Below are 21,259 nucleotides of genomic sequence, written 5' to 3'. Positions count from 1 at the left end.
CTGTGCCAGTTCCATGAGGCCAGGTAAGCATACAGGCTGAAGGCTATTTGCCGCTTTAGCTGAGGCTATAATGGTAAGCATAGCATTAAATGCATCAGTGAGTTCTGGTGGGACAGTGGGTAGTGACTGTGTCCCTGAGTTGGAATTTCAGATTTCGTGTTGGCCAACAAAATGAAGACTGGATTTGTGACTCCTTCTAAAATAGACCAATGCCATGTGGGAAAGCTTGAGAGATTCCTGTTCATGTAATGGAAAGAAAACAGATCCTCTCCCAACGCAATCCATACCTCCAGGCTGCAATTTTCACATTGGTGCAGCAACGCAGATCCCTGTGTGCACCACCATATCCACTGTTATGGTAAAGAAACAGGTCATTTGGCACAACCAATGCATTCCAGAATGAGGTACGCTGCTGGTAAGATTGTGACCAGATTTTACGGGGGAAGCTTTTTTCCTGAATGCAGAAATTGAACATGCGCCCTCATTCTACAACATCTGACATAATAGAGATAATTAGAGCGTTCAAAGAACACTCAATAAGTTCTGTGCAGCCGGGGCCACTTGATAGTCTCCAATATTAACAATGTGTTTGCTGACAAGGTGATCTACACAGAATGGTGCCACTGGAACAAGTCCCTGCTCATTTTGTTAGCAGCTCTCTTGAATATTCACTTTTGTTAAAAATCATTTTCTGAATATGTTTTCTGATCAATGTTGAGAAGAATGTTATGACACAGCTCTGGAGCAGTGAGATTTAAAGCCAGGACTCGTGGCACAGAGGTACCACCACGCCAGAGAACTCCAGAAATAGACTGTTTTTTTTCCCCTTCTAATCAACATGTTCAGAAATGTTCTTACACACCTCTGGAGCATGTGGGACTTGAACCCGGACCTCCCAGCCCAGAAGAAACGGACATTCTCATTGCAGCATATGAGGGCCAACATAAATAAGCCCTTGTTTTATTTAATCTATGTTTCTAATCAACTAGTTCAGAGATGACATTACACACCGCTGGAGCAGAGGACATGAACCTGGAACTCCTGGCCCATTGCACCACAAGAGGGCCAACAGGAATGAGTTCCCTTTTCCCCCAATCATCCTGTTCAGAGACGTTATCACACGTTGGAGCAGCTGGGACTTGAAGCTGGATTTCTTGGCTCAGCGGTAGGGCCCTACCATTAAAGTAATACACTGCAGCCACATATATGCAGCAGTTCCATTTGTTCCCTCCCCGCCATATCTTCAATCAAGCTGGTTAAACATGTTATTACATATCTCTCAAAGATTTAGGATTTGAACTGGGCTACCCCTAGCTGTTGGTCTGTGTGCTGTAAGGAGTCCTGCCGAACTGCAAAAAGAAGAACACCTTTACAATGTATTCGCCAAAAACGGATACCCTCGCAATTTCATCAACAATGCCTAAGGGAAAGACAACGGAATGAGGTCATGCCGCAACCCAAAGGACTAGCCACACTACCATACATCAAGAGCATTTCCGAACTAACAGCCAGACTACTGCGACCACTAGGACTCATAACAGCACACAAACCAACAGCCACTCTCAGACAACAACTCACCAGAACGAAGGACCCGATACCCAGCATGAGCAAAACCAATGTCGTGTACAAACTCCCATGCAAGGACTGCACAAAACCCTACATAGGACAAACAGGAAGACAGCTAACGATCCGCATCCATGAACACCAACTAGCCACGAAACGACACGACCAGCTATCCTTAGTAGATAACAAGCAACATGAATTCGACTGGGACAACACAACTATTATAGGACAAGCCAAACAGAAAACAGCCAGGGAATTCCTAGAGGCATGGCACTCATCCACAGATTCAATCAATAAGCACATCGACCTGGACCCAATATACCGGCCACTGCAGCGGACAGCTGGAACTGAAAACCGGAAGCGGCAGATTCAAACCACTTTAAATGCCGGAGGAAACATCACAGAAGCGCTTCACAGTAGGCTCCCAAGCACTGAGGATGTCACCTAGACAGGGGACGAAACGTCTGCAACACAAATTCCCAGCTCGGCGAACAGAACCACAACAACGAGCACCCGAGCTAAAAATCTTCTCACAAACTTTGAACTGTTTAGTTTTAAAATAAGCTTGTTTGTTTCAGCCTCGATTCACTCAAGCACATACCAAGACCCAACTGAAGGTACTGGATACAGAGAAGTCTATGAACCCTGACAACATTCCAGCATTGCTGCTGAAGGCTTGGTCTTTAGAACAACAATGTCCATAGCCAAGCTGTCCTAATAGAGCTCTAACACGTTGTCCACATTTCCTTGTCCATAATGATCAGAACAAATGCTGCCTCATTGAACAGTTTGTTCCAAATATTGATACCAATCTACTCGAAACAGTTGATACCAAGCAGCACTTAAGTGGCAGTAAGCAGTTCACAAATGGCCTGCTTGTCTTCTGGCAGGTCCAATGAGCTCTTGAACTCTAGCTTAAACATAGAAAAAAAGACCTGAATACATGAGTGGCTACCTCTGTTATCAAGACAGTTTCTAATGTGTGTGGCAACAAAGATCCAATGGAGTCCAAAAGAAATTCCCCTTTACTGTGTGTTATCCCAAGCAGTGGGGAAAATGCAGGTCAGCTGTCATATTCCCATGATAACTCTACATGCATTCCTCTGGGTGATATGGCTTAGGCCCAACCATTTGCACTCGCTTCAACGGTGAGTTTTCCTACATCACAGAATCAGAAGTAGGATGTTCACTCACGGCTACACAATGTTCTCACTGTGAACCGCGGTGGTTTAACAGGGTTGCTCATGACGCACATTTGCAGGTGAACAGGGAATGAACAACAAATTCTATTGTAAACAGTAGCACCCCCGTTTCATGAGTACACTTTTTAAAAATAAGTGTAAACTAAGGATAAAGGTTTGCTGATAATTCTGATCTGAGTTGAAGGAATTGTTTTGGTTGTATCTTGCATCATCTGCTGTGATACATTAAACACTTAATAAAATGTTTGGAAAAAAAGAGTTTATCCAGTAGAATTGGCTAATTTCTTGAAATGTTATTTGTGTTAGTATGAGGAGTCAGGGAGGATTCTTCCTCATTGTGGCGTGGACTGTAAATAGATGGAGTAATTTTGCACTTGTCCTTTTTTTAAAATGAGTGTTTGAAATATCTACAGGAATAAGTTGGTGGATGCTTGTGATAGGAAAGGTTATTTTTTTCTCAAATGTAGTCCAGGATAAGAAAAAGGTTTTCTCTGGAGTGAACCTTCTGTTTTTACTATTTTTCTTGTGTTACTCAGGAGGCAACACAATCTCGGTTGTGATGACATCGGTGTCCTTTGTTGCACTTGTATGGGAGAAGCTGGGGAGACCAGCTAATCTTTTCCTGGTCTTGTTCCTTTTCTGATATCCTTGTATTTAATTTCAATGTCTTAATTGTGAGAAGATGAAGATGGGACATGAATCAGCAAACGAAAACGAATGGCCTCTGAACAATATGATCTCTCATAGATCCCACTGAGGAAGAGGTATTGGAAAATGCGATTTCTCCAAATAAGGGAGAGGTGGGAGGTGATTAGAGTTTTAGAATAGTCATTGGGGCTCAGTTATTGATTGGGAGAACTCACTGAGTCTCACACCACGCAGATCACAGGAGTACTATGTTTTTCTACTTGATCCATTGAACTTTACGCACTGGCAGACAACATCAGCTCACAGCACTGCTGTTCCTTCTCGCAGGTTATGTTGTACCCAGGAACATGACAGGATCAGAATTTGATCTTGACTGCCTGAACAGCCAGGAGAGTCACATTGCAATTGAACCAAACCTAAACTCCCTGTGGCTGTCAATGTTCTCTCAGGAAATTGGAAGACTTTCAATGCGGTGACTGTCGTGATCAAGCTCTCACTGCATGTTTCTGTCTTTTCTTTCAGAACACGACGATTGTGTGCCAAGCTATCCCTTTTTCTATTTATCAGTGCGATTGCCAATATCATAAATCCCTGTGATGAATTCCTGAACGTTGAAACAGTTACCTCCTTTTATTTGCTGATTAGACAAAATTTGCATTTTCTCCCTATTGCCATACATAGAGAAAAGCAAAATTGATTTTGCTGCAATATCTAAAAAAACTTCACTCAAATGCCTGGTCACTATTGTAAACCTCAGAGAAGACAGCTGTGTCTGTAAATGTTACTCTTGTTTCATCTTCAAGCTTTCATCTTGCCCCAGCGCTATTTCTGACAATTGCAATTAACGGGTGAATTTTAACAAACACATGTGACACACCTATGTGCTGGAGGTGGGGTTACTTTGTGAGCTAAATTAAAAGCAGTCAAAAACAGATTGAGATCCTTTCCCTTCTATGGAAGCAGCGCTACCAAATGGTGAGGATCGACATTACAGGCAACACACCAGGATTTATTATTGTCACATGTGCCGATGTACAATGAAAAGTATTGTTTACGTGATATGCAGACAAGTTTTACCTTTCGTAAGTACATCAGGGTGCTTTCTTGTCTGAACAATATGTAAATAATGGTAGAAAGTTTGATCTCAGCGCAGTTCTTTCTCTGCAGCAGTATTCAAACAGTTGGCATCTGTGGAACAAGATCATTTATCTATTGCCACATTCTGACCATGGCGAGGTTTGGCTGTTTTACATTGACTGCGTGCAACCATGAGGAGCAGTGCTTGATGTGTCTTGGTCCTGACTGTAGTAACGTAGAAAAAGAAAGCAATATCAGGACGGATTTTTTTTGTGGAGATGTTACGAAGTCTGCCTTCCCTCAGACTAAAGACAACATTCATCTTGTCTGATTTGGAGTGTTCTGAGATGATCAAACGTCCAATATGCTGTCTGCGGAATCTGAAATATGGGAGGGATATCATGTTTAAAGAGTCGTACGGATGGGTGTTTGGAGGTTTGTGCACTCCATAAGCCTCCTCAATATATTGTGTGCACAATCAATGAAAATTTTCAATATGCAAATGAGATTCAAAAATTTGACTGAATTTTGTTCCGGAAACCAACTGTTCCTGAGTTAGGCTAAGTAAACGGAATGTTTGGCTGAAATAATAATCTAACATCGGCTTAAACTTGAGTGCCTGCTCTTGTAGCTCTTTGTGCCCAGAAGTTTGTTTTATTACACTCTGTGAGAAAGTATGATGCTGGGAAAAGCACAGCAGGTCGAGCAGCACCTGAAGAGCAGGACAGTCGCCATTTCTGGCATTAGCCCTTCACCAGAAATTGCAAATGCCTGAAGTGTCCGCTCTCCTGCTCCTCGGATGCTGCCTGACGTGCTGTGTTATTTTAAAGGGCCAGGCTTTCATGCAACCTATAGCAAATGAACCATTTAACTGATGTCATCTCGTGAACCCTGGAGACTGATCCAGACAGTTGCAAAGAAGGACGTTGTCAGACATTATCAGTGTTCTAGCTGGAGCTTTATGGGGTTGAGTCGAGGCTGGACATGCAGAGAATAGAATGTAGGATATGGAATTCAATGCAGATTCAATTCTGCGAAATCCTCCTTTCTTTTAAGCGATTCAATAGTTTAAATATTATTTGGAATGGATATTTGGTCCCATTCTTCAGCTCTGCTCTTTAATTTTTTTTGGAGTAACTGCATGAATAAATGTGTTTTTACAGGTGCTCTAAAGCAGAGGCATAAAGCTGATAATGTCTGTAATATACCTCTGGTCATTACAACTTCTTGTTTAATACTGGTTTGTAATTTGTATTCACAGCAAGAATATCAACATACGTCATCCATAGAAGGAGGAAATTTTCAGATGCAATGAAGAGTAAGATGATACATGTCCTTCATTTCTCCATCTATGGATCATTTTGATCCATATACATCTTCCATCCTGTCAGCCTCCTGCGCAATCTATTATATGTTCAAATGTTTCCCAACAGTTAGTGCACGGAGACGCAAAATGATGAATATTGGGAGCAGTGGGTTTAAACAACGATCAGTCCAACTAAATGCTATCCGTGCAGCTACAGTGAAATATTGCACTTTGAAATCGCAGAGGTTCTCACCCAGGGTCCAATTGCCTGATAGGATGGGACATCCAGGTGTATTGGCTTTGTATACCTTCGGAAGGTAGTAAAAGGACTTCAGCAGATTTGCTTTTGCAGATACATTCAATTTCGTTCTAAAAGCACACAATCTGTAGACGTCAGTCCATGTGACATTTTATCAATTCTTACTGTGGAAATAGTACCAATCTAACTCGAGTGTGTGATACAGACAGACTCTAACTATACACCTTTAATGCATTATCTGTGCTGAGATGTCACATTTTTCTTTACAAACCCTTAAGTTATCTAGGAAATGTGACTTGAAAAAAAGTTCTTGAATTTATATATTAATGAATCGAAACCTGCAACCCCATTCTAAGTGATGAATGACTTAACAGCAATTCAGGTTTGTTCAATATATCGCATGAACTGTTTGACACTTTGATTTTACTGTAAGTTCTGTATTTCCATGATCATGCCCTACTCGCTACCTGACCAAGAAGCAGCACTCCAAACACTTGTGCTTCCAAATAAACCTGCTGGCCTGTAACCTGGTGTTGTATGATCTTTAACTTTGTCTACCCAGTCCAACAATGGCACTGACACATCATGACCAAATTGGTGGCATTGTAGACATGAAGAAGGTTCCCGAAGATTACAAAGAGGTCAATGAGAAGAAAAATGGTAGAACATAGATCATAGAACAATACAGTGCAGAACAGGTCCTTTGGCCCTCGATGTTGTGCTGACCTGTTAACTAATGTAATCCCATCCCACGACACTATCCCATCATCATCCATATGCTTATTCAAGGCCTGCATAAATGCCCCTATTGTGGCAGAGTTAACTATATTGACAGGCAGGGCATTCCACATCCTTACCACTCTCTGAGTAAAGAACCTGCCTCTGACATCTGTCTTAAATCTATCATCCCTCAATTTGAAGCTGTGCTCCCTCATACAAGCCGACATCATCGTCATCCTAGGAAAAAGACTCTCACTGTTCACCTTATCTAATCCTCTGATAATCTTGTATATCTCGATTAAATCCCTTCTCAGCCTTCTTCTCTCCGATTAAAACAGTCCCTCAGCCTTTCCTCATAAGAACTTCCCTCCAGACCAAGCAACATCCTGGTAAATTTCCTCAGCACCTTTTCCAATGCTTCCCCTTCCTCTCCATAATGGGGAGAGGAATCTATGTACATGGACACTAAAATCCATCTGCACATTCACACTACCAAGAATTTTGCCATTGACCCAATATTCTGCCTTCCTGTTATTCTTCCCAAAGTGAATCACCTCACATTTACCTGCATTGAACTCCATTTGCCACCTCTCAGCCAAGTTCTGCAGTTTATCCAAGTCCACCTGCAACCTGCAACATTCTCCCATACTGTCCACCACTGCACCAACTTGAGTGTCATCTGCAAATTTATTAACCCATCCACTTATGCCTGCATCTAAGTCATTTATAAAAAAATGACAAACAGCAGTGGTCCGAAAACTGATCCTTGTGTCACACGACGAGTAACTGGACTCCAGGCTGAATATTTTCCATCAACCACCACCTTCTTACAGAAAACCAGTTTCTAATCCAAATTGCTAAATCACCCTCAATCCCATGCTTCCTCATTTTCTCTAAAAGCCTACCAGGTGGAAACTTATCAAAGGCTTTATTGAACTACATGTCAGCTGCCCTACCCTGATCCACATGCTTGGTCACCTTTTCAAAAAAGTCAATGAGATTTGTAAAACATGACCTTGATGAAACCATGTTGACTATCTCCAATCACATTGTTGCTTGCTATATGGTTATAAGTCCTAGATCTCATAATCCTTTCCAAAACTTTCCCTACAACAGATGTAAGGCTCACTGGTCTATGGTTACATGGGTCATCTCTGCTGCCCTTCTTGAACAAGAGCACATCATTTGCAACCCTCCAGTCCTCTGTTAAAAAACCTGTAGAGAATGATGACTGAAAGATCAAGGCCAAAGGCTCTGCCAATTCCTCCATAGCTTCCCAGACAATCCTCGAAAAAAATCCCATCCAGTTTAGGGGACTTATCTACTTTCACACCTTCTAGAATTGATAACATCTTCTCATTACTAACCTCAATTCTTCCTCGTCTAATAGCCGTTATTGCAGTCTTCTCCTTTGCAATATTCTCCTTTTCCTTTGTGAAAACAGATGATAAATATTCATTTAACAAATCTCCAATCTTCACAGGGTTGACACAGAATTTCCCACTTCTGTCTTTGACCCATTGTATTCTAGTATAATCTTGCAACCTGAATGATACTCTCTCTTTTCCCATGGTCACTGATGACAAAACAGGACAATGAACTTGTTTTTGACATCACCCAGGGCCATCAATCAGGCTTGTCTGAGAAGTTCTGTTTGTTCGCAGTTTCCGACCAGTGGCTGTATAGTTGCTGCTGTTTACGTTGTTCTTTCAGATAAACCTACATCCAAAGTTTCTTACTTCAGAATTTCGGTTCAAAGGACAGGAAATCAGAACGGTATTCATTTCTCATAATACAGTGGAATCTAACGCTGGTAAGGTGCGCTATAATAAGGTCCTGGAGATAGATAATTCATGAAAATGATTTTAGAAAGGTACATAGTGAAAGTGACTAAGTTCCAGCTAAGACCATCATGGCTGAATTCAGAATGCAAACTGATCATTAGTATATGAGGAAAAGCCTGGGGCTCATGTAGGGTTTCAAGCATGCACCTGCACACTGCAGGAATCGATTCAACAGCTGATGGTGAGACAGATCACAGGCATAGATTATAGAATAAGAGCAATTGAAAAGCAATGTAGGAAGACTGAAGTATTTGCTGCAGCTACCTCTTGGTCCCAGAGTCAGTTGGCGAGTCAAGGGATTTGAAAATTTTTGAATCTAGTCGAATTCTCCAATCGAGCTATTGGAGACACTTGTTCGATGACCCCTGAAGGAATGCCAGTGAGATAAAGGAGATTTTCTGACATGTTAGCATCCAATATTTTCCAGGTTGTGAGCTGCCTTCTTGAACCATTGCAGTTAGAGCGGACCAGGAACATCCAGGACTATCAGGAAGGAATTCTGTGATTTTGATCCATTTTTTTAGCGAAGGAGTGATGATAGAGCTCCTGTACTATTTGCTTGCTACACACTTCTTCCCATTTAACCAATTAATTTAATCTAATCTCTGCCAACATTAGGAATCATGGAATCATACAATTTGGAATTTTATCGATGAATGGCTATGGGCGCATGCAATCTCTACTGGCTCCTCGAAGGAGCTATTCAGCTCATCCTTTTCTCCAGCCCTATCTCCTTCACCCTCTAGCTTCATCATTTTCAAATATGTATGTATGTATATATATATATATATATATATATATATTTATGTGTGTGTGTGTATATATATATATATCTATGTGTGTGTGTATATATATATATATATATATATATATATACCCCACTCGCTTCTGAAACCTCCTATGTAATCCGCCTCCAAAACTTTGCCAAGCAATGCATTCCAAATGCTAACTTATCTCCGAGTAAAGATAATTCTCCCATCTCAATCCTTGTTCTCTTGCTGACAATCTTGATTTTGTGATCCCTAGCTACTGACATAACACTAATACAAATAGAATATCTTTCTTTCCCTTTGGTAAGGTCAACTCTTCATCATGTCCGCTCCCAAGGAGAATAAACTCAATCTTTTAAACTTTTCATTGCATGTAAAATCCTTCATTCTTCGCATCATCCTAGTAGATCTCCTTTGCACTCTCTCAAGAACTGAAAACAATGCTCCACTTGTGATCTGACCTAAAACTTGTAGAGGTCTGGCATCACTTCCTCGCGTTGGACTGTATGGTTGTAGTTATAAACACGGGGATCCTGTAAGCTTTCTTAATAACTAATCTAATTGCCTGACCACGTTCAGAAAATCAAGCCGGAACCCCGATATCCCTCTGCTCCTGTTCACCCTTCAACGTTGTATCACTGAGTCTGTATTGTCTTTCTTTGGCGAAACTGCATTACCAAATACTTCTCTATATTGACACTCATCTTCCACCCACCCACAATTTGACCAAATTGTCAATGTCCCTCTAAAGTCTCTCAGCATCTTTCTCATAATTCACACTTCTTCCTAACTTAATATAATCGACACATTTAGAGATGTTGTCATGAAAACCTATGTACGAATTGTTTTTATTAATCAGAAAAAGCAAACGTTGCAACACAGGACCAGGGAAACACCATTTTCATTTCATCTCCAGTCTGAGAAATGCTAATCTATTTCTCTGTTTCCTTTCTTTAAAGCAATTTCTAATTAATGTTTGAATGTGCACATCAGTCACAAGCATTTATAATTTGGTAACCAACCTGCCATATGGTGCTGTATCAAATCCTTTCCGAAAGTCCAAATAGACACATCCACAGCACTTTTCCTATCCACTGCCAGTGTCCTCTCGTCAAACTATTTAATTAAAATAGTTAAACATAATTTGCCCTTCACAAAGACATGATAAATGTCTAGGATTGACTTAATTTACTCCATTTATATAATAACCTTAGCTTGTTTTATGGCCTCCATTTTTTCCGCCTTCAGTGGCAACCAGACAGATGTATCGTTTTCTGGATTATCGTTTGACACATTCTCCATCACTGTGTTGCATTTGCAATCCTCCGACTGCAGGAGTAATCTGACATTTCTGTCATAGAACATTGCTTTCAAGGTTCTGCGATTTTCTCCCTTACCTCACTCAGCACTCTTGAATGTATCCCACCTGAGCCTGGCAATTTCTCTGCCTGGAGTGCTGACAGTCTTCAATCATCTCTACCACTAATCTGTTCAGTTGCTCAACACTCACGTTTTCAACTTGGGCCATTGTCACCATCTTCAATCTTGGTAAAGACAGAGGCAAAATATTCATTTTGGAAATGTGCCTTATCATTCAGAGAGCAGCTTAACCCGCTTGATCCGTTTGGACCCTATTGTATTCTTCTCTATGCTGCTACTTTTAATCTCTTTTAAGAGCATTTCACATTTTGTTTCAGCTCAACCTGCCATTCTACTCTGATGCTTACTCGTAGCTTTCATTAATCCAGCATGAAACTCTCTCTGGCATTTGAAGACTTATTCCCGATTTTTATGGCTATTAATATTTAGGCATGCAAAAAGCGCCTCTTTTCTCGTCCCTATTTCTCATGGGTATGTCACTATCTTGTACCCTATTCATCACTCTTCTGAATATTTTCATCCACTGTTCTATCTATCACAATACACTTTTAATCAACTTCTCCAATTCAACTTTCTAGACATATAATAGATAACCTGGGAGCTTGATCATTGACTGACTTTCATCCTTTTCCAACTTAATGGAGTCAAAGATTGCTACAGCAGGGAGACAGGGCCTTTGGTCCAAACTGGTTCATGACGACCAAAATGTCCATCCACGCGAACCGGCCTTCCCTGCACTTGGTCCATATCCTTCTAATCCTTTAATATCCATGTTTTGTCCAAATGCCACTTTTGGTAAACATATTTATTAGCAAGAAAGTAAATTCTTTTTGACTTGACAAAAATATAAAGTTATTGAAAATATTACAAATGGAAAATACCAGCATAATAAAGAAAAACATAAATTGCAATACAATTGCTGTCTACTAACTACTAGCCACCCCGTGGCTCAACACTGCAACTCCCCCTCCCACTCCACCAAGGACATGCCGGCCCTTGGACTCCTCCATCGCCAGACCATAGCAACATGACGGTTGGAGGAAGAGCGCCTCATCTTCCGCCTAGGAACCCTCCAACCACAACGGATGAAGTCGGATTTCTCCAGTTTCCTCATTTCCCCTCCCCCCACCTTGTCTCAGTCAAATCCCTCGAACTCAGCACCGCCTTCCTAACCTGCAATCTTCTTCCTGACCTCTCCGCCCCCACCACCCACTCCAGCCTATCACCCTCAACTTGACCTCCTTCCACCTATCGCATTTCCAATTCCCCTCCCCCAAGTCCCTTCTCCATACCTTTTATCTTAGCTTGGTGGACACACTTTCCTCTTTCCTAGAGGGGCTCATGCCCGAAACGTTGATTCTCCTGTTCCTTGGATGCTGCCTGACCTGCTGCGCCTTTCCAGCAACACATTTTCAGCTCTGATCTCCAGTATCTGCAGTCCTCACTTTCCCCCCAAACTACTACCCTATAATACAAAACGAAACCTAACCCTGTGAAAACAACACTAATAAATGAATAAGTGACTAATAAAACAAAACAAAAAAAACCACAAGGGAACACACAAAAACTGAAAAAAAAATGCTCAGTGCAAAGCTCCCAAAGAAAAGAACGGGAGTGTGGTATATACATCCATGTTAACTCAGGAGCCCCCACCCCCTCCAGGGCGCACCAAACTTAACCATCCTGGTTAAACAAACAACCTAGCTAAGACAGCAGACAAATCTGTATCCAAATAACTCAAGTAGGGCTGACATGTCGTATACACGAAGGTCTGTTTTGCACCATGCTTGTAAAGAAAAAATCCAAGGGAATGTGCTTCATAATTAATTTCCACCATCCCAGCAAGCCCGGCGAGTTCTTAGAAGCCCAAATCATCAGAATATTCTTCCGTGCACAGTAAATAAAAGTATTAACTAGTTACTTCTCATGCCCGTTTAAGATGATCAATTCAGTATACATAGGAGGAGAGATATCGGGTCTACTTTAACTTCCTCAAAAGCCTTTTAAATGTTGTTAATGTATCCGCCTCAACCACTTCTGATGAAGGCTCATTCCATATGCGTACCACCTTCTGTGTGCAAAAGGTTGTCCCTCAGGTTCTCTTTTATTCTTTCTCCTCTAAACTTAAAGTGATGTCCTCCAGTCCTTGTTTCCCCAATCCTGTGAAAAAAGAATGTGTGCATTTACTCTGTCTATGCCTTTCTTGATGTTATACACCTCCATAAGGTCTCCCCTCAGTCTCGTCTGCTGCAAAGAAATAACTCCTAGCCTGTCCAACCTCTCCCTATAACTCAGACCACTGAGTGCTGGCAATATTCTTGTCACTTTCTTCTGCACTTTTTCCAGATTGATAACTGCCTTTCTATAGAAGGTGACCAAAACTGAACACAATTTTCCAAGTGTGGCCTCACCAATGTCCAGTACAATTGCAACATAACTTCACAACTTCTATACTCAATGCCCTGATTGATGAATGGCAGTGTCCTAAAAACCTCCTTCACTACCCTGTGTACCTGTGACTCCACTTTCAGAGAATTGTGAACCTGTACTCCAAGGTGTCTTTGTTCCATTACCCCCCTTAAGGCCCCAACATTAACCTTGGAACTCCTACTGAGATTGACTTTTCAAAATGCAAGATTTTCAACTCCATTTGCCATTTATTGGCCCACTTCCCCACCTGATCAAGGCCCTGCTGTAACTTTTGATAACCTTCCCCACTGTGCACAGTACTGTCTATTTTCATGTCATCAGCAAAGTTATTAATCATACCTTGTACATTCTCATCCCAATTATTGATATCGATAATAAACAATAATAGGCCCAGCACCGACCCCTGAGGCACTCCACTAGCCACAGGTCTCAAGTCCAGCGAGCATGCTTCCCCTATTACCCTCTTCTTCCCACCATCAAGCCAATTTTTGTACGCACTTGCCAGGTTGGATATTCTTCTGTGTCGCGCTGGGAAAGCACAGCAAATCAGGCAGCATTGGAGGAGCAGGAGAGTCGATCTGTCATGCATACGCCTTTATCAGGAACTCCTGATGAAGGGCTTATGCCTGAAACGTTGATTCTCTTACTCTTCAGATGCTGCTTGAACTGTTGTGCTTTTCCAGTGCCACATTTTTTTGCCTCTGATTGCCAGCATCTTTAGTCCTCACTTTCGCCTTATTCTGTAGTGGTCGATATTTCCCAAATGCTCCCTCACTCTGACATTCTCCACTTGATCCATCTCATTTCCCAGAACCAGATCTATCACAGTACCTTCTATGGAAAGCTGGAAATGTATTGGTCCAGATGTCCACATGCACACATTGCAGGAATTCTCTCCTTTTGTGCCTCTCATGCTAAGCTTTTCCCCACTTAACCTTAGTGTAAATTAACTCCTCACCACCACAACCCTCATTGTATAGTAAACTTCCATACATTGCTTACAAATGCTCCTTTCTACTTTTCCCCACTAGTTAGAGGACCATAATGTGTGCCAAATACGGCCACTGCTCCCTTTCTGTTTCTCAAATCCAACCATATTGATTCTAATTAAGGGTCTAAATCTTTTGAAGGAAGGGAATACTATTTTTGCCAAAGACCGTTACACGTTTTCTCTCTTTACCCACACTGCTTCCACTAAAAGCCTTTGAACCAGGGATGTTACCTGGCTTGAGACATTCTTCTCTTCATGCTCCTGTGTTGTATCCCCCAGAGGAAGTTCTGCTTACAATTCCCCAGTTTTGTCCACCTTACTCGGTGTACTTACATTGATCCAAACTAGCCTTGCTCTTAGTTTTTTCTTTCCCATTAAGAAACGTAAGCTTCTTTGTTCACTGTCAATACTCAAGCCACCTCTTTCTTCCTATTCCGAGTTTTATATTTTATCTGTTTTGTCCTCTCTAGTGCTTCTAACAGTATGGTCAATAGTCAACCCACACCTGCTTTACAAGTATAAATTCACCATCACTTTCGCTTGTCCAGGATGGATGAATGGATTAGAGTGGCGCTGGAAAAGCACAGCAGTTAAGGAAGCATCTGAGGAGCAGGGAAATCAAGGTTTCGGGCAAAAGCCTTTCATCAGGAGTACAGACAGAGTGCCTGAAGGGTGGAGGGATGAAGCCTATCTCTTCTGAATAATTTCTTCCTTTCTCAATAGTGATCTCATTGTCCTAAATATCTAACCCCTTCCCTTCAATATCGGCCCTCAAACCGTGGATTTACCTCCCCGATCTGTCTTTGCCTAAATGGTGGAGCTCATGACGAACGTAGTATATCGAGAATACCTGTATTTTAAACGTCTCTCTATCGCCTGAGCCTGATCCTGCTATTCCTCCAAATGGCCTCTCCCTACGTTGTTGGTTCCCACTTGAACCACAACCTTTGATTGTTCACCCTGCCTTTGCAGAAGTTTATCCTGATATTCTGTTATGTCTCATACCTCTGCATCGAGGCAGCAGTAGACTATATGGGACTCATGATCTCGGCGGCGATTTAGACCATCTATCCCTTGAACGAACCCGTCATATACGATCATTACCTTACTAATCTGCTGACCAACCTCTTTCCCCAGAGTATCTTCGAGCAAGATGGCATTGTAGATTTCCCTTGAGGAATCCACATCGAATTGTTCACTTAATTGGCCTAAACTTTCAGAACTGTTAGACAGATCCAATGAGCCTTGAGTTTCCTGGACTTGCTTCCCCTTTCCTTTCGCCAAATAGTCACCATCTCATTTGACATCTCTACACTTCTCCTTGCTGACCATCTAGATGTAGAGATATCATGTTCTGGTACCTCTGATCTTGAAACCTCTCTCCTACTCAGGCAGGAGTACAAAATTGGACACGATCCTCAGGTGTGGTTTTATCAAGGTCATGTATATCTTCAGCTGAAAATGTGTTGCTGGAAAAGCGCAGCAGGTCAGGCAGCATCCAGGGAACAGGAGAATCGCCCGAAACATCGATTCTCCTGTTCCCTGGATGCTGCCTGACCTGCTGCGCTTTTCCAGCAACACATTTTCAGCTCTGATCTCCAGCATCTGCAGACCTCACCTTCTCCTCCATGTATATCATCAGTAAGACTTCTCTTCTGCTGAACTCAAACCATCTTACAATGAAGGCCAACGTATTATTGACTTTATTGTTGCTTGCTGCACCTACCTGTTTGTTCTCATTGACTGGAGCAGAATGACCGCGTCATATATTCACGTCCAAAAGGGATTATCAGCTGGATCATCAATCATCATCCACAATCGCTAAGAATTGACTTGTTTGAGTGGCAATAGGGGGACATTAGGGCTTTTGAAAAGGAATCTTCTACCATCTTCTATCATCCTTCTTATTAGCTCCCTGATTATTTCATTTTTTGCAACTGCATATCCAGCAGAGGGTGGTATTGTATCGTTTTAATCGCAAGATAAACTGGCGTCAGCATCTTAATGATCTTTCATAACTCTGAGTAGCTTTCTTTTCTGAAATTGCTTCCACCTTATCATCATAATGCTAAGTCAGAGCCTGAAATGACAAATTTATGTTCTTTCTTCTTGCAAGCATTTAAATTGGCACATGACACGCATGCACCAGTGAAATAGACCTGTCTTTCTATTCCTGTAATCGTTCCTCTGTTGGATGTGGTAATCTAATTGCCTCTTGATGAATAATATTGCCAGCGACAGCTTTACTACACATTGTGTGAAAGGGAGAGAGGCTGCAAGATTACGTACCTAGACACTTTAATGAGACTTTCCACCATCTCGAGCTGTGTCTGCCTGGTTTCCTCAGGACTCTCACAGCCTCTAGCAATAGATTCAGTTTGTGAGTGTGGTGGAAATGCAGTATGTGGACAAACGAGACTGACTTGGCTAAAGCTTTCGAACATTTGGCTTTACTCAACATCTTTTCATTTCCTTCACATCATCTGTTTCGTCGTTTTATTTTCTCACGAAATAATACAACAGAGAATCTTTGCTGTGGAATAAACATTGTAAATCTATCTTGCTTGTCAATTTAATGAAGTATTCCAGTGTGATAGAGTCAGCTGGAGTTTTGGCGAAGAGAGTGAATCCAGCTACTCCAAAATACAAAGAATAGGTGAAGCTAATGTCCTTACAACTCAAAATATTTTCCCTCAACAGAAAGAAACGGCTTGGCTGTCACTTTGACCTTCACTCCTCACTCCCCTGCAATATTAGTAATAAAGATCAGCGGACACTAGATGTACATCAACTCAGTTTAAATTTTCTTTATGCCTTCCCTTAAGATCAAGGACCAGATTCTTCCTCTGTGCTTTGGAGTGTTCTCAGGTACTAAAAACTCTCAAACTGAGACATATGACGGATGTAGCATTTGAATTTTGAAACAGGTTGCTGTTTAGAGGATTGTGCAATCCCTCAGGCTCTTCTACAAATTCATTGCTCATTTCAATACGTTTCTAATAAGTAAAATGGATTCAATAATTTTGCAGAAACATCTGTGTGAAGAAATATACCTGGAAGAGGAATCTGATCAGTCCTGATTCTTTTGAAGAAGGGTGTTGCACGTCTGCTGACGAAGTGGCTACTCCATGAAAAATAAACGAAGTAGTTTGAGTTTCTTTAAAGCAAACAAAAAAATAATGGATTGGTAGAGTCGGACTCAGAGACACATTGGATTTAATTTTTTTGTTTTCAGTTGTTGAAGTTGGGGATCTGGAGGAAGCTGCTAGATAATGCTTTCTCTCTGGCATGCTCACTCTGAGCTGCTGCTGAAAATGCTTGAGGTCTCTCTCTGCTGCTACATTCACGCTTTTGATTTTTTTGGAACTTACTTTCCCCTGATTTGGAGAAGATTGCATGCTAGGCAAATCTTTGTTGCTGAATTTGCCTTCCCAAGCATTTGTTTATCATATGCTGCTATATTGGAACAGTTGATGAGTAGTAGTTAATTAACATTTTATTTTGCCAGGTATTTCAATTGAGTTGTTATGCTATTACTTCATTTATTTTGATTGCATTCTAATTAAGATAAGAATTACAAGAGGCTGGCCAGTGTGAGGGTCAGGCCGATCAGGGATAGTGGAGGGAAGAGACTTGTGCCTGGAGCCAGAGAGGGAGGGGAGGTCTTTAATGAATACTTTGCTTCAGTACTGAGAGGGACCTTGTCGTTTCTGGGGACAGCATGAAACAAGCTGATATGCTCGAGCCCGTTGATGTTAAGAAGGTGGATATGCTGGAAATTTTGAAAAACATGAGAGTAGATAAATCCCCTGGGCCAGAACAAATATACACAAGGATATTACAGAAGAGATTTCTGCACCAGTAGCGATGACCTTTGCATCCTCACCGTCCACTGAAGTAATAACTCATGATTGGAGGGCGGTAAAAGCTATTCCTTTGTTCAAGAAATGGAAGAGGGTTAATCCTGGGAATTACAGATCAGTCAGTCTTACGTCAGTGGTGGGCAAATTATTGAAGAGGATGCTGAGAGACAGAACTTATGATCAGTTGTTTAATAGCTTGATTAGAGATAGTCAGCAAAGCACTGTGAGGGGAAGATCATGCCTCACAAGCCTTATTGAACGATGTGAAAAAAAAACACAGCGATAAAGGTAGAACAGTGGATTGGTGTACATGGATTTTAGCAAGACATTTGATAAGGTTTCCCATGGTAAGCGCATGGTAAGGAGGAATCGGATAGAGGGAAATTTGGCTGTCTGAACACAGAATTGGCTAGCCCTTAGAAGACAGAGGGTGGTAGTTGATGGAAAGGATTCAGTCTGAAGCTTGGTAAACAGTGGTGCTCTGCAGGGATCTATTCTGGGACCTGTGCTCTTTGTGACTTTAATAAATCCCTTGGATGAGGAACTGGAAGAGTGGTTTAGTAAGTTTGCCAATGACATGAAGGTTGGTGGTATTGTACATACTGTCAAGGTCTGTTGCACCTACAAAACATTGACAGGATGCAGACATGGGCTGAGAAGTGGCAGATGGAGTTCAAACTGGAAAACTGCAAAGATACATTTTGGAACTTCGAATTTGAATGTAGATTACAGGGTTAAAGGCAGAATTCGTGGCAGTGTGGAGAAACAGAGGGATCCTGGGGTCCACATCAATAGATCCCTCAAAGTTCCCAGTCAAGTTGATAGGGTTGTTAAGAAGGCATATTGCTTCTTAGGTTTTATTAATAGGGAAATTGAGTTTAAGAGCAGCGAGGTTATGTTGTAACTCGATAAATCCCTGGCTAGACCACACTTGGAATATCGTGCCCAGTTTTGGTCGTCTCATTATAAGAAAGATATGGACATTTTAGAGAGGGTGCAGAGGAGATTTACCAGGATGTAGTCTGGACTGAGGAGAAGGTCGTTTGAGGAAAGGTTGAGGTAGCTAAAACTTTTCTTATTGGACTGAAGAAGGACGAGAGCTGAATTGATAAAGGTGTACAAGATGATGTGAGGCATATATAGAGTGGGTAGCCAAAGACTTTTTTCCCAGGGTGGAAATGGCTATCATGAGGGGATGCTATTTTAAAGTAATTGCAAGAAGGCTTAGGAGAAATGTCAGAGGTAGATTCTTTACGCGGAGAATGGTGGGTGTGTGGAATGCACTTTCAGTGGTCATAGTAGAATTAGATACATGAGGGACATTTAAGCGACACCTGGGTAGGCACATAGATGATAGTAAAATGAAGGGTCTATAGGTTAGTTTAAACTTAGAGTAGGATAAAGTTCGGCACATCGAGCACTGAAGGGCCTGTATTGTGATGTAATTTAAAAATAAAGAATAAAGCTATGTTTTGCTGAAGGCCTGGTAATTTGCCCAATTAAATGCCATCTGGAATGCTGTGCCTTACAATTTCCTTTAAATAAAACAAATTTTAGATTCGAGGCAATTTCCTTGGTATATTTTGAGGACTTTCACCTGGCCAATAACGAATTAGCGACTCTTGTCAGTTTCAAAATTTCTCATTCCAGGTTGCAGTTTGAGTTATTGGACTCAAATTCAGTGAGTGATGTGTGTTGGTGTTCTCTGTTCAGGTGATGGTATTCAGTGGATTTAAACCAGTTGTGCCTTGCATAACAATGCCTCTGTCGGTGGCTAAGAATTTCCTGGGTGTGAAGGTGACTTTATCTGTTAGTTTACAGAAGGTGCGTAAGGCAAATCCTTTGGAATCATTTGGAATCGGCAGACAAGCTGAAATTTAGTTTGCCCCATCCTTTGAGGAAAGGGTGATATAATTAGTACAAAAGCTCAGCGTTTAGTGTTGCAGAAAGTGTCCGTTCCATTGGAAATGGTGAACACCCAATTACATTGCAGCAGCTTGAATTAGAAACCTCTCTCCTACTCAGGCAGGAACAAAACGAAAAAGATAATAAAGAGAAGCAAAAGAGAAAATGCAATACATGCCGTGGAACAAAGAGCAAATTGCTTGAATGTGAAAGAAAAAAACAATAGTTTGAATTACAAGTCAAAGCAGAAGAAAGCGTAAGTAAGAGAGAATGAAAGGGAGAAAGAGAAAGCTTTTGAACTTCAGAAGGTGGCAATGAAAAATGAAAGTCGACATAAAATAGCGAGGTGCAGGTAAAATATGGTTTAACTATGAGAACAGTGATGGAGAGCAAACCTATTATATCCAAAGGCCTGCTTGCGAACTATTTAAATATATCTAAACATTATCAAGGTTCGACAAGAAAGACATAGAAGCCTTTTTCTTTTCAGTTGAGATCGTAGCTAAACAAATTAAATGTCCACCAGTGATGTGGGTATTGTTGATTCGAAGTTGGATAAATCATGCCTGACAGAACATTGACCAAAATTAATTATACAGAAGCCAACAGATATTGGCAACAGTGAATCGTTGATCCCGAGGTCAAAGAGGTACCATTCAGATTTCATAGTTCATTAATTCCAAACAGTGACCGAGGACATGCAGTTCACATCTTTTGAATGTGTAAACAGCCAGTGTTGTTGGCACAACCCGATTGGATGAGTTGAACCTCGCGCAAGATCCAATAGGCCAAATGGCACAGATAATTCAGCAAGGAGACAAAAATATACTCCTGGAAGCCAACCCATCTGCAAAGACTTGTGGTAGAATTTTGTGCGGCAACACTTGAAGACATAGGAGAAGATCTGCCTTGGAATTGTGAGCAAAGATTGTGATTAATTCAAGGTGGAGGACAGCAAAAAGAAAATGTGACTGTCAGAGCTGCTGCTGTTTTGAGGTATTTTTGGCATTGGAGTTGGATTGCTCGAATTGTGGGAGCAATAATTACTGTTTTATAAGCTGTTGCATTGTTTTGGAACTTTGGGGCAAAAGATCAAAACGATGACAGGTTGAAAAGGTGGAAGACAGACAAAGGCAAGGATCACCTCGTCAGTGAATCAATGAAAAAGAAACCTACATTGTTGTCTATCACAGAAGTGAACCTGCACAACTACTGCTATTGTTGTTTGAGATCTAGTATCTCTGGGTATCGTGGTGCATCTAAGATAAAAAGCAAGCAGGAAAATTCATAGCTGACCTTCG

General features: G+C 41.4%; 1 protein-coding gene across 4 annotated transcripts in view; it reads right to left on the bottom strand.

Moving 5' to 3' along the window:
- LOC122541583 (uncharacterized) overlaps nt 1-21,259 on the bottom strand; it is a 102,443-nt gene that overhangs the window by 10,252 nt on the left and 70,932 nt on the right. The window lies entirely within an intron of this gene.

The sequence above is a fragment of the Chiloscyllium plagiosum genome, unplaced genomic scaffold (genome assembly GCF_037043375.1).
Source record: "Chiloscyllium plagiosum isolate Xiang-an unplaced genomic scaffold, Cpla_swu_hap1 HiC_scaffold_35, whole genome shotgun sequence".
Taxonomy (NCBI): Eukaryota; Metazoa; Chordata; class Chondrichthyes; order Orectolobiformes; family Hemiscylliidae; genus Chiloscyllium; species Chiloscyllium plagiosum.
This window is presented reverse-complemented; position numbering and strand designations above follow the sequence as displayed.